The sequence below is a fragment of the Hippopotamus amphibius genome, chromosome 5 (assembly GCF_030028045.1).
Source record: "Hippopotamus amphibius kiboko isolate mHipAmp2 chromosome 5, mHipAmp2.hap2, whole genome shotgun sequence".
NCBI classification, from domain to species: Eukaryota; Metazoa; Chordata; class Mammalia; order Artiodactyla; family Hippopotamidae; genus Hippopotamus; species Hippopotamus amphibius.
The window spans coordinates 96,406,182-96,418,176 of NC_080190.1; the positions used below are offsets into that span (position 1 = coordinate 96,406,182).

General features: G+C 43.5%; 1 pseudogene; it reads left to right on the plus strand.

The window, feature by feature from the left end:
- Positions 1 to 2,515: 2,515 nt before the first annotated feature.
- On the plus strand, positions 2,516 to 3,556 carry LOC130854258 (fatty acid desaturase 3-like; annotated as a pseudogene).
- Positions 3,557 to 11,995: the final 8,439 nt, after the last annotated feature.

The following is an 11,995-nucleotide window of genomic DNA, read 5'->3' on the forward strand; positions in this document are numbered from 1 at the left end:
AAAGTCCTTTTTTTTGGCAAGATTGCTACCCCTGTGAGAGACTCAAATCTGGTCCTTTTGGCTGGTGCCAAGTATGAAATGTGCCCTGGAAAAACTGACTTAACAAGAGAAGCAGGAAAACACTGATCTGTGTGTCCAGGACCTACAAGAATCTAGCTTCATCTTAATGAAGACCAGGCACTGGGCCAACTCCTTTTATATTTGGTTTTCATGAGAATCTGTCAGTGGAGGAGCCCTGACTGTTTTTAGTGCAATGACAAGCTTGTGTTCTCTTAGCTAATTAGGTGTTGGCTAAGGAGGAGGATAAAAGGTGGACCTTCTGCAAAGATCTGGGTATAGGTGTGACTCTTGTGTATGCAGGTGGCAAAACAGCACCTGTTGAGAACAAAATTTAATTTCTAAAACCCAATAATCTGTTACATGCTAAAAGCACTAGCTTCTCTATAACTTTTGACATGTGGTTTTATCCACAATTCTCTGCAAAATAAGATTGTGTATAGCACATGTATGTTAACATTTTTCCACTCATTATTTTCTAAAAATTTAAAATTATGCTAGTGAGGACTTCCCTGGTGGTCCAGTGGTTAAGACTCAGCCCCCAATGCAGGAGGCCTGGGTTCAATCCCTCATCAGGGAACTAGATCCTACATACTACAACTAAGGGTATGCATGCTGCAACTAAAGATCCTGCATGCTGCAACTAAGATTTGGCACAGCCAAATAAATAAATAGTTTTTAAAAATAAAATAATTAAAACAAAAAGAGGCTAGTGATGTTTAGTAAGTATTGAGTTATCTATCAGAAGGACCAAAGGAAATCATTAGTTTCTTCTTCTACTCAAAGTATATGTATATTTCTTTAGGGTCTACTTTGTGCCAGTGAACTAAACAAAGATCCCTGTCTTCATGGAGTTTTCTTTCAGACAATAAATCATTTTAATCCTGAAAGTCCTTCCTGAGGATTCTGGACAACCCATGCAAATTTTTTTTCAAAAAGGCCCTTCACTGTTTCTCCTGTTAACTCCTTATGGTCTCTTTAAACTTTCATAATTAGGAAGATATTTTAAAGACTATCCTTTCTCTTACTGTCCTTCAGAGAGATACTTTAAGTGAAAATATCCGGTAGAGTATAAAATACTTAAAATATATAAGATACAACTTTACTGTTAAATTTTGGTGTAAAAAATAATCCAAATGGATGATGAATGTGGTTGTTCTTTTTCTCCAGGTGGGAAAGATAATAATTTGATTTTTGAGTTAACCTCATGAGTTTTAGAAGTTGTAAAGTACTCTATAATAAGGTAAGCCCCAAATAATGAGTAAGTTCTGATCTTTAGGTCTGCTTTTAACCAGATTAATTCAGTGAAGCATCATCCCCATTTCTCATCAAGGTACCTCTCACACTTGCCAAATGATATGCTAATAGCAGGAGCAAAAAATCAAATCCTTTTATTTGTAGGTTCTCTGCATATCACTGTCTCTCTTTTATATTCATGCATTGTCACGGAAACCACATTACCAGAAAATGTTTTTTTTTTGCTGTGCTGTGCTCCCTGTAAGCTGATAATCTGAAGTTAATATGCTTTCATTATTTAATACAGAATTTGGCAGGAGTAGGGTAGACAACAGTAAAGAGTGTTTATGTTTTGGGTTTGGTTTTAACTTTTACTCAAGAATACTTCTTTATTGGGAAGGGAACCAATTTACACATATTGATTATGTGAAGAATTGCATGTGAAAATATGGCTTAACTGACATCACAGAGCCACATTATTCCAGTCATGTTTAATCCTTTTTATAAACTAGTTCTGTGGCAGTAGCCCCACTGAGCTGTTTCTTAAACCTACTAGCTGTGAATACCTTTTACAATCAAATTTTACTGTTTCATAAGTTTCTGCTAATTTATTGACTTCCTTCAATCATCACAGTTAACTGCATGTGCACATTTAATTTTTGAGCAGATGGTCTTAATTTTAATATTGTCCTTTGTGTATGAAGGTGATCCTACTGATTGACCAGACTTGGGGCATATATTTTGATTTTTCTCTCCAGTAATGGGTATAGATTTTTTCTTGTATACTTATGCCCTTGCTGGGTAAAGCTAAGGCCATGAACCAGGCTGACTGGCCTCAGGGAGGTACAGGCCACATACCACATGATTATGCAGTTGTTGGCGCTGTTAGCTAATTTGCTACATCAGTGGTTACAAACATAGTGTTTCATACCCAAGTCAAAACAGATCTTTGGCTGAGCAGAGGGTGGTAATGGAGAAAGTCTCCAAAGGCAGCCTTGCTCCCCTTGGTGTCTTGCTTGGGCCTCAGCGAGGTCTAGGGTTTGCGAGGACTTTTGCATGCAGCCAGCCATGGGTGGAGTCAGGGAGAATGGCAGGGGACCTGTGCAGCTGGGGATGCTGCTTCCACCTTCCTCTGGGAACAGATTTGATCCACAACCTGCCAGGTGACAAGGGGCTGGTCATCGAGCATCCGTCTATGACATAAGCCTCTAGGCACAGCTGCATGTGGGCCCTGAGCTGGGCAGTTGAGTATCTGAGGCTGTTTGAGGTCAAGCCCACCTTCTTCACTCACCTGCTGGGCTACATCCTGGCCATGGAGATACTTACCTGGCTCAATATCAATGTCCTCGGCCCCAGCTGGGTGCCCAGCACCCTCCCCGCCCTTATCCTGTCTGTCTCCCAGCCCGGAGCTGGTGTCTGCAGAATGACCTGGGCCACATCTCCATCTTTAGGAAGTCCAGTGGAACCATGTAGCCCAGCAGTTTGTAATGGGTCTTCTCTGCCCACCGCTGGATCTTCCCAACATCTTCCACAAGGAGCCGTATGTGACCGTGGTGCCCGTCTTCCTTCTGGGGAAGTCGTCCTTCAAGTACTGAAAGAAGAAACACAGATATTTACCCTACAACCATCAGCACCTGTAGTTCTTCCTGATCGGCCCACCACTGCTCATCCTGGTGAACTTCAAAGTGGAAAATCTGGCATACATGCTGGTGTGCACGCAGCAGACATACTTTTTCTGGGTTGCCAGATTCTATGCCCACTTCCTCTAGTCCTACATCTGCTTCTTCGGCATTCCTGGGGTGCTGCTCCTCTTTATGGCTGTCAGCATCCTGGAGAGCCACTGGTTCACGTGAATCACACAGATGAAGCATATTCCCCAGGATATCTGCCACAAGAAGCACCGGGACTGATCCAGCTCTCAGCTGGCAGCCACCTGCAACATGGAGCCCTCGCTCTTCATCAACTGGTTCAGGGGACACCTCAGCTTCCAGATAGTGCACCACCTCTTCCCCACGATGCTGAGGCACAACTACTGCAGGGTGGCCCTGCTGGTCAAGGCCCTGTGCACCAAGCATGGTCTCAGCTACAAGGTGAAGCCCTTCTTCACAGCCCTGGTGGACTCATGGAGTCCCTGAGGAAGTCTGGCAATATGTGGCTGGAAGCCTACCTCCATCAGGGAAGGCAGCAGTACCCAGGTCCCCGGCAGGCCACCATTGCTGGAGCCACAGGTAGCCACACGCATCGACCCTTTTTGCTGTCTTGACGATGTAACCTAGGCAGCCATGAAGTCATTCATGAATTCCTCTACATTCCTGACTGCCCTGTAGCTTTGATGGGATGAGACTTATCGGGAAAGCTACAAGCCCAGATAATTTTCAACTCCCCTGGCCAAGCAACTCTGACCCTGGGGAAACCAGGAGCAAAATTCATGGCCCTTATGGTTCCCTGAGAAGAGGAGTGGCACCTCTACAATTTCATAGAAAAGCCACAACAAGGTCCTTAGCCCCCTTTTAAGGTGCCTGGAGTATGGGTTGAGGACAACCTCCCCAGGCTGACCAGGAATGTACCCCCAATAATAGTGGAACTGAAACCTGGGACAGAGCCTGCTTGTCAAAAGCAGTATTTCATACCTCACAAGGCACAGATTGGAATCCAGAAGCATCTGGAGAGATTTCTAAAGTACCGGATCCTCCAACCCTGTCAGTCGGCTTGGAACATGCCTCTCCTGCCAGTCCAGCGACCAGGAACAGATGACTACCAGCCAGTTCAGGACCTATGAGCAGTAAACCAAGCCCTTCACCCAGTCATCCCCAATCCCTAAACACTCTTGGGACTTATCCCCACTGAAGCTGCCTTCTTCACATGTATGGGCCTCAAAGATGCCTTCTTCTGTATTCGCCTGGCCCCTCCGAGTCAACCAATCTTCACCTTCCAATGGGAAAATTTTGAAAATGGTAACAAAGTCCAGCTGACCTGGACTAGACTGCCTAAAGGTTTCAAAAATTCTCCAACCATATTTGGCACAGCGTTAGCCTTGGATTTAAAAGCCTTTCCAGCCAACCAGCTGAACTACATGCTACTCCAGTATGTAGATGGTTTATTGCTAGCCAGACAGACTCGGGAGGACTGTATGGAAGGGATGTGACAGCTCCTCACTCTCCTATGGGAGGGTGGCTACAAGGTTTCAAGGAAAAAGGCCCAGGTCTGTCAAGAAAAAGTCAATTACCTTGGCTTTCACCTCTCTCAAGGGCAATGGCAACTTGGCTCAGAAAGGAAGCAGACTGTCTGCTCAATCCTGGTTCCATTGACCCGGTGCCAAGCTCAGGAGTTCCTTGGAGCTGCCAGCTTCTGTAGAATCTGGGTACCCAACTTCTCTATTCTAGCAAAACCCCTATATGAGGCTACAAAGGGGGGAGAATAGGAACCACTGTTGGAATGAGCACAACAAAAGGCATTTGATGAGATCAAGTGGGCCCTCACCAATGCGCCTGGCTTAGGATTCCCAGACATTTCTGAACCCTTCTTCCTCTATGTGCATGAGCATACTGGCATTGTGGTAGGGGTCCTGACACAAATGTTGGGGTCATGGCACCGCCCAGTGGCATACCTCTCCAAACAGCTGGATTCTGTTGCCTAAGGGTGGCCACCTTGCCTGTGGGCACTCACAGCCACAGTGCTCTTGGTGTCTGAGGCTGACAAACTTAACAATGGGACAAGACCTAACTGTCCGAGTGCCCCACTCAGTGTTAACCTTGATGGAGTATAAGGGACAATATTGGCTGACTAACGCCCAAATGGTTAAATACCACGGAATGCTGTGTGAAAACCCATGCATTCACCTGGAAGTAGTAAGGACTCTAAACCTGGCAACCTTACTACCAGTCTGGCCGAGTCAGCCAGAACATGACTGCATCGAGGTCATGGATGAGGTGTTCTCCAGCTGACCAGACCTAGCAGACCAGCCTCTCAAGGACCCTGATGTTGAATATTTCACTGATGGCAGCAGTTTCGTGAGAGAGGGAGAACGCCTTGCTGGTTACTCAGTAGTGACACTAAATTCCACCATCAAGGCAAAACCTCCGCCAAAAGGGACCTCTTCACAAAGGCAGAGTTCATTGCACTAATTCGAGCCCTGCAGTTGGCAGCAGGAGTACAGGTCAATATATACACTGATTCTAAATATGCCTTCACCACCCTCTATGTGCACAGGGCTCTATATAAAGAAAATGAGCCAATTAAATCAGGGGGAAAGGACATAAAATATGGCAAAGAAATCCTTGAACTCTTAGATGATGTATGGGCCCCTAAAAGGGTGGCAGTTATACATTGTCAGGGACATCAAAAGGGAGATACTATGGTCACCTGGGGAAACCATAAAGCAGACCAAGAGGCAAAGCTTACAGCTTCCAAGGGAACACTGGAAACAGCAGCTCTGACCACTGCACTATTTCCTGATCCCCTGGCAGGATGGGACCCCAATTACTCACAGCATGAAAATACTTGGTTTAAGACTGAAAAGGGGAGCTATCTCCCTGGTGGATGGTGGAAATTTGAAGACGGCCGAATAGTAATTCCTGAGGCCCTAGCCCCAACTTTTGTTAAACAGTTCCACCAGGGAACCCACAGTGGCCGAATGGCCTTGGAAGCCACATTGAACCAGCACTTCTATGTTCCCCGACTTTCTAGCATAGCGTGAGTGGTATGCGAACAGTGTGAGACATGTGCTCAAAATAATCCACGCCAGGGACCCAAGACCACCCCTGGGGTACAGAGCATTGGGGGAGCCCCATTTGAAAATGTTGTGGTGGACTTCACTGAATTTCCCTGAGTCCAGGGCTATAAGTATCTACTAGTTTTTGTGTGCACATTCTCAGGTTGGGTAGAAGCTTTTCCCACCTGCTCAGAAAAGGTACGTGAAGTGGTCCAATTTCTTTTGAAAGAAATCATTCCCCAATTCAGAATTCCAATCACCATAAGATCAGATAATGGGCCAGCGTTTGTAGCCGAGGTGGTGCAGTTGGTGGCAAAGGGGTTATGGATCACCTGGAAGTTGCACACAGCATATCATCCCCAGAGCTCTGGGAAGGTAGAGCAAATAAACTGAACTTTAAAGTTACAACTGATTAAACTGTGCCAAGAGACTCACCTACACTGGGACCAGCTGCTGTCGATTGCTTTGTTGAGGATTAGATCTAACCCCACTAGACAGATGGGATTTTCCCCTTATGAAATTCTTTACAGGCGTCCACCTCCCATTATTAGGAGTATGCGGGGAGACTTAAAAGAATTGGGCAGTATAACCCTAAGGCAGCAAATGTAGGCTCTTGGCTTGACCCTAGCTGATATACATCATTGGGTCAGGGAAAGACTACCTGTAAACCTAACCACCGACGTCCGTTCCTTTAAACCCGGAGATGCTGTATGGGTAAAAGAATGGAATGTCCAACCCCTTAAGCCCCTCTGGAGGGGACCATTTACTGTTATTCTGTCCACTCCCACTGCAATAATGGTGGCTGAGGTGACTCCTTGGATTCACCACAGCAGAGTGAAGCAGGCCCCTCAAGACTGGGAATGCATCCCTGATCAATCGACACACTGTAAACTGATCATCCGGAAGAAGCAAGTTGTGGCACCTGGGGACCTGGAGGACAGCAGTCTTGCTTCAGTCACTCTGGAAGCTGACTGATCTATGCACAGAAGAAGCTTGAGGAATCAACTGTTGGGCAAAACATACAAACTGTTCTTGTTTCCTATAAAAATGTCACCCTTTATCCCTAGCTGTTGCTGTAATTCTTACCTTGGTTTTCACTTTAGGGCTGACAGCGACCACTCCAGCAGACTGGAAATGGAGTCAAAAGATTTTACTAGCATGCCTCTTTTCCCTATGGACAGGGTGTTTTATTACTGTTGGATGTTTCTAATCTGGACCCCTCTAGTAGACTTAGACTCCCTTTCTTGTGACCCATGCATCCACATAACCCGGTTGGGTCAGGGAGTTACTTGGACCTTGCTTTACCACACCCACTTCTCATGGCAGAGACAAGTACATGGGATTTGCACCCACAATAAGACCACTTACTCCATCTGCCAGAACGGAGACCAATATACATGTTTTGACCCACAGTCTTTCCCTTTATGAGAAATGGCTAGAAGTTTGGCACTCTCAGGAAAGGGGGCATTTAATTGATTGGACCCAGATTACTAATCCCCACCTGCCAGTGTCAATACTTTTGATGTATGTGAGGCCATCGGTGGTACCTGGTAGACCTATAGTGAACCATGTGGGGGTCTATATTGGGAACAAAAGTATGGACCTGCTGATAAATGTGCGATGTGTCCATAGGATTTTTGCCATGTGCTGCCGAGGACTATTTCTATTGTCCTTATTGGAGCTGTGTTTTGTGGGCCACTTTGAAAGGAAAGGCTGGGACCTGGGAGACTTATTTGAAGGGGGGTTTTCAACCTTTGGGGACTTCAAGACCCTCATAATTAGTGTGCTCTTAATCTTGGGAGCCTGCCTAAGCTTGCCCTGCCTGGCTCCTCTGGTTATAAGACTTGTCTCAAGTTTCATCAAGGCCATGGTTGAAAGAAAAATGGCCACACATGCAATGATGCTATGGAAATATAAACCCCCAAGCCAAAGTGATGCCCTTGGACACTAGAAGGAAGGGTCTGAGCATCAAAGGGGCAAATGTGGTGGGAGCTCCCCCAGAACAAAGTAAAACTAGGGCCCGGAGGCCATAACTCAACTAGAAAGGATTGCAGTTGGATCCTGCCACTACCTTTATGTGCCCATTAACTCTGAAGCCCCTCTCACATGGTTCCTGCATAAATCTGTTGCTAGGTAATTCCTGCCTAACTCTGTAACTTAGCAATGGCCCAGAGGCCATAGAAAGGGAAGTACCCAATCAGGTCATACACTCCTTTGCTTGTTACCTTATTTGGGAGACAAAAAAATTCCAATGTATAGGAGTTTAATGAAAGCATATAAGGGGGTGCCTCACTGTGTTTGGGGCTCAGCCTTTGGATATGAATCCACTGAGCCTGTGCCAGTACAATACACATTGCTTCCTGCTTATAGCCTTTGTGTCCTGTCTGTTGCTGCCAATTCCTGCTACATTTCTAGGGTGAGAAAGAGACACTTCCTCCTAAACTTTTGAGGCCAAATTTATTCTTCTTTTTACCTATGTTAGCACAAACAGAAGTATTGAGACTGTAAACATCTGAACCATTGCCTTCTCTCATTTAGCTTGGCCACAGTTGATGGGTAGTAGTTAAGATCAGGGTAATCTAGAACTTCATCTTGGGAATAGTTTCTCATTATGTTGTAAGTGGTGCTCTGGATACCCTAAGCCTGTGTAGGGACCTAATAGACTAAATTACAAATGATTACTCTAGATGAGACGTTTATGGTCTGGTGTATTATTTCTGCTTCAAAGAGCTACACTTGACTTACATCATGATTTTCACCTGGGGCAAGAGCAACCAAATAACTTGAGCTATGGAAGCAAGGGGTGTGTGTGTGTGTGTGTGTGTGTGTGTGTGTGTGTGTGTGTGTGCGCACTCTCTCATCTGAGTTTTTTTCCTCTAATATTCTTTGAAACTATTATATTGTATTATTCTTCCAGTTGCAAGTACTGTTGGAATGGGAGAAGAGCTATATTTTAAGAGAAATGTAATAAGTCCTTTATAATAACCATTTCATTCAGTTATATTCAAAACTCACATAGGAGAGACCTCTAAAATGTCAACCTGAGTGACAGTGCATAATTTAGGGTCATGGTACTCAGTCAGCAAGGTACTCATCTGGGGTTTTGAAGAGAAGTTAATGGTATGTGTGCATGGGTGTAGGTGGAACTAAGGGCACCAAGAGGTAGTGGAGCACCCAGAGACTCAGAACCTATTAGCACCCTATTATCTAAGGGGGCAGAGAGAGAACATGATGTCATTAGAGCCCAATGAGAGCTAGACCTCAGGAAGGAGAATCTCTTGCTAATAGCAACCACTGCCAGAAACCCAAAGTTGAGAAAGAGGGGGCAAAAAAATAAAGCCCTTGACCTCTCTGCTCCCACTCTTAGATGCCCATTTCATGCCTTCCTTTGCCAGGTCCAACTAGAAGCCAGAAGACTTCGAAGTGCTCAGGTTATGTAGTTGGCAAGAGTCAAATTCCTGGGGCAAAGAGCAGGGTAGAGAAGGGCAGACAGATCAAGGAGGGGTGTTACAAAATGTGGAATAATTGCATAACCCCTCAGGGCTGGCAGGCCATAGCATTTCCTTTTGGTCCTGCTCAACATTTTAAACTAGTTGGGTAAAGAAATAATGCAAGAATATAAGCTCTGTGAAAAACAAAAAGCAGAAATCGGTGATGAATCAAGTCTAGATGCAAATTATCTTGACATTCAGAAAACAATACAATGAAAGTAAACAGGAAAATTGGATAAGTTCCATTTTTGCAAGAGAATGGGGAGACATGGGAAAAGTGCTTGATGGGAGTTCATATTCTGAAAGATATCAGTATCAATCAATGCTGGCTCATGATTGCTTGCAGAATGAATGTAATCCAAGGTTGAACTTTCAGCTGCTACAGGGCATTTCTAGATGTTTATCCCTCAAACCCAGCTTGCCAATTCCTGATCCTGTTACCTTCTCATCTCTCTCCAACATTGGACTCTTGTGTTCTCCCTTTGGTTAATCATAGAGTATCCACAGAGTATCTCAAGCTAGGAGCCTTGGAATTATCTTTGGTTTCTTCTTTACATCCCACATTTAATGCATCAGTAAAACATTCTATCTCAAAACATGGCTTGAAAACCCTATTTCATTTTCATTATCTCTTCCTTTTTCACGCCCCACTGTTTCCAGGCTCTAGATTCCTATCACAGCCTCTTCATTATCCTGACTTCAGTTCATTTTCCCTGCAGCTGTCAGAGTTGCCATCAACTAAACAAATGGGCACTGTCAGTCCTTAATTAGAAAAATTCTCTGTTCTTATTGTGGTATATAAGATTAAGGGTAGATTCCTTACTTAGTTATATGAGTCTCATTTCTCTGTAGAACTTCTTTTCCACCACACACAAGCACATTTGCTCCAGCCACAAGGAACTGCTATTCTGCAAGTACCTCAAGCTCTTGTGCTTTTGTACTTATTCTCTTCACCTGAAGTGTTTCTGTTCCTCTGTAGTTCTCACAGAAAGCTTCTACTCAGCCTTCAAGACACCTTCCAAACATCTACCTCTGATCTCCTTTTAGAAAGAACTCTCACAGCTCTGAAATAACACTTGCCAAGGTGTTTTTCAGTTTGTGAAAATTTAATTATTATTAAAACTTTGCACCACTTAATTATAATTCATCTTTATTGCTCTAGCACTCAATAGAATAATTGCCACATGAAAGATAACTAAATCTTTGTTGAATTTTAATGCACTATTTAATTAAGATATATTGTTTAGAGTATAGGAGATAATGGTCTCACTACACTTAACATTGACCAGGTTACCTATAGAGTACTTTGCTTGATCTGGCCATTTTATTTTAAGAGATATACAGCCAAATTGGATTAAAACCAGAAGAGGACAGATGGCATAGAAGCTATATTATATATGGCTTTTAAATTGTTATTTCTCTGAAATAGGAACAAGATGACTTATTCTGTAGCCATCTTTTATTCCTACACATATAAAAATATCAGGACAAAAATAATCCTTATGCTATGAAGTTGAGACCATAGAGAAAATGCATGCAAAGTGTTTACATGCCTGACATAGTAAATATTCAATAAATGTAGTTTTTTTCATTATTGGGATTTTATTATTAGCCTATAACACATATTAAAATAGTATACCTTTTGCTTATAATGCTGTCTTTACCAATTTATAAAATAGGACTCTACATAAGACATACATATCAATGCATATTATTAACTCAGCTAAGAACAGTACTTTTTACTCAAATAGATAAGGAGTACAATGGTTCTAATGCTATTCTATCCCTCTTTTTTTCAGGTTGGATTGCACCTAAACCACCTCAGATATTATGGTTTATAATATTTGTCTTGATAAAACCTCTTTTACTTGCAAGCTACAGAAATAAATTCAGCCTATCTAACACAGTAAGTGGAATGTGGAATGCAGTGTGTGTGTGTGTGTGTGTTGGGGGGTGGGGGTGGGGACCAGGGCTTTGCCTGAAATATGAGGTCAGGCAGCACAACCAAGTTTCACAGGAAATTTGCTCTCCATAGCACTGTGGTCATTTCTTATTGTATTTCTGATTGCATCAGTTGATTGTTTTCAGACTCCAGGATGGCTTATTTAGTTCTCACGGCACATGATGGAAAATGATTCCCACACCTATGGAGCTGGATTGCTTCCCAGTCCAGTGAGCCATGTAACAGACTGGGTTCTCCAAGCTCCAATGGTGTATTCCTAGGAATGAAAAGGTACTGGCTTTGAGTCAGTTATCTCTCCATGACCAATCTCTATGGCCAATAACAGAGAGAACAAAACACTCTATAGGCATCCATCCCTGTCAGTGTAAGTTTCATTGAAGGTATGTGTTGGGTAGCCAGACATCTCATGCCTGTCTCCTCCACAATGCAATTGCCCATGATTCTCAAGACAGGAAACTAGAATCTGATTTTTTAGAAATTTCATGCATAAGAAATTCTTTCTCAGGTCTAAATTAAACACTTTCTGTTATTGTTTAA